The sequence below is a fragment of the Ornithodoros turicata genome, chromosome 2, assembly GCF_037126465.1.
Source record: "Ornithodoros turicata isolate Travis chromosome 2, ASM3712646v1, whole genome shotgun sequence".
Taxonomy (NCBI): Eukaryota; Metazoa; Arthropoda; class Arachnida; order Ixodida; family Argasidae; genus Ornithodoros; species Ornithodoros turicata.
Genome location: NC_088202.1, coordinates 136,165,592 through 136,168,174, shown reverse-complemented (window position 1 = coordinate 136,168,174; position 2,583 = coordinate 136,165,592). Strand labels below are relative to the sequence as shown.

The following is a 2,583-nucleotide window of genomic DNA, read 5'->3' as shown; positions in this document are numbered from 1 at the left end:
GGTAGCGTGCAGGCCATGCAACGTCGAGACTCGGAGGTAACAGGGCTCGTATCCCGGTGCCGGTTGTGCTGTCTGGGGTTATTCCTGGGTTTTCCCCAGACGCCGTCAGACATATGTCGTCACAGTTCCCTTGGAAGTCGGCCCAGGACGCACATTCCCCCCAGAGCCTTAGTCGTGACGTTGCTCACCTCTGCGAGGACGACAACGGTGACTCGTTCACTAGCACCACCAGCTACGTCACCTCGGCCACCGCTTTTACCCACACTGTAAAAAATTTCACCGTAAAAAAAACGGGCAAATGCATGGAAAGTTGGCTGCCAAACATTGGCCGTTTTTTTTACGGTGGCCCCGTATAAGTTGTGCCCGTGAAAAAATACTGCATTGGCCAGTAATTTTAACAGGCATACGACGTGTAGCATTACTGTGCTGTGGTCGTTAAAAGAACTGCATTGGCCAGTAATTTTAACTGGCATATGCCGCGTACCCCTATCGTGCTGTGCCCGTCCCTGGAGCCCCTCTTTTTTTTTTTTTTTCTACATATAGTCGTAGCAATGAGAGCAGTTTAAGCAATGACCATGCGCAACAGATTGTGATGTTTGTCACATTGTGATTTATTTTCTATGTACATAGTGATGAAAATGCGCCAGTCACCTCTGGCATCAAAACCCTGCAAAGAGAAAGGGAACTGTTACAGGGAGCCGAGCAACTGACATGCAATTATACTCACCATTTATTTTTTCAAAGGAAGAACATACGAAGGAACCATGCGCACCCATCAGTCAGCTCTGCCATCAAAACACTGCAAAGACAAAGGAAATTGTTACACGGAGCAGGGCAACTGACATGCACTTATACTCACCGTTTATTTTTTCAAAGGAACCACGTGAACCCATCAGTCAGCTCTGGCATCAAAACCCTGCTAAGAGAAAGGAAATTATACTCACCGTTTTATTTTTTCAAAGGAAGAACATAAGAAGGTGCACACGAAACGCGGAGGTGGCACGGAACTTCTTCTGGCAGCGTTCATAAGGATATCTGATCATGGCCCTCTCGTATGTGCTGCTTCATATGTGACAGTATCTCTATATTTGTAGTGAACAGACGGGAGCACGAATGGACGTGACATACTTTCGTGGTTTCGGAGAGCAAATCGATTCGAGGCGACCGTCCTGGTGTGTTCTTGTAACGTCCCAAAATGTGACATCTGAGTGTTGCATAGTTCGCCCCCGTACAGTGGTCAACGTAGCCCATAAGAGTGTTAAAAACACAAGGGCACCTTCCGCAACGATACATTACAATAGGAGCGCCTTGATGACCCTACGAACCAGGACGCATGACACACGGAGATCTGAACTAGGGAGACGCTTCACAGCAAACGCGAGCCACGATTAACTGGTGTCCCATAAGTTGAACAAAAACCAGGCATACGGTGCACCACGCTCAAACCGTAAAGAACAGGGTGTGCGAACAGAAATGTGCTTACCTGACTACGTGCATTCACGAGATTTACAACGACCACTTCGTCCTCCTTCATCAACGATCGTCCGCGCACGATGTTCCGCTTCCGGCGGTTGCGAATGACGGCAGTGTGCCGTACTTGGCTTGGCCTTGCCTCCGCATTCAACTTTTTGGCTGGCGCATGATGGATGGCGCCACCGTGTTACGTAGTTTTCGCAGTATTTGTGTTTACGGTAACACGCCGTCGTCAAATACTATTAAACGCCCGTAGAAATCACAGTATTTTTTTACAGTGCATCAGCGACCAGCCGGGCCGCGTTGTCATCTCGCTTATGCCTGACAAGCCTGAGATTTTGTTCAAGTTGGCATCAGCCCCAGGGCAGTGGTTGATGCAGAATCGCATGCACATCGCAGATACGTGAGAACAAGTTTTATGTATCAATGTGGACATGTGTCTAAAGCAGAAGTACCAAAAGCCGCTCTGTAGTCGTTGCACAGGAAATAAAGGGCGGGGGATGTCGGCAAGCGTATATGAGTGTGTTGCGGGGGCTGGGTAAATCAGAACCCTATACGTGTAACAGCTTAACTTCATCTTACCTTCATCAGCGATAGCAATTCGGACATCTTTAACAGTTATCGCACTCGAATAGTATGTGTATGTATGTATTTGTATGTATGTATTTGTTATTTTTTGGGATTTTTTTTTAAAGATTTTAAGGATTTTTATGATTTTTTAAGGATAAGGACGATTTTTAAGGATAACTTCAGGGCAGTGTTTTGTTAATGGTTTTTCGGTATAGTCATTTACTGCGCCTTTTTTATCCTAACAACTCTTTTATCCGGTCAACAGGGTAAATAATACCGTGATCGAATTTTCTATTCAAAATTTACAAGGGCACACTTGGATCTCTACGACAGCTTCGTGTCTTTGACCGCGCGCAAAATCCGCGACGACGGAGGAGAAATGGACGAGAAAGATGTCGTGTTCCCAATAGACCATCTGTTGAGCGGCATGGTCGCCGTTTATGCGAACAACAAGCTCGCCAGCTCCAACGAGTTGTACGCCTACCGCAATATTTTGGACGTCGTGCTTCATTCCAAAGCAGCGCCCAGTATGCACTAGAT

At 46.7% G+C, this 2,583-nt stretch overlaps 1 long non-coding RNA gene across 2 annotated transcripts; it reads right to left on the bottom strand.

Annotated features, from left to right (window-relative positions):
• Positions 1-550: 550 nt before the first annotated feature.
• LOC135384118 (uncharacterized) lies at positions 551-1,684 on the bottom strand. Of its 2 annotated transcripts, none has more exons than XR_010420261.1 (4): positions 1,484-1,684; positions 860-916; positions 728-799; positions 551-667 (listed from the first exon to the last, which is right to left on the bottom strand). It is a non-coding gene; the product is annotated as an uncharacterized LOC135384118 (long non-coding RNA). The 2 variants fall into 2 exon arrangements; XR_010420262.1 differs by having other exon boundaries at positions 860-919; positions 1,484-1,502.
• Between the last annotated feature and the right edge of the window lie 899 nt (positions 1,685-2,583).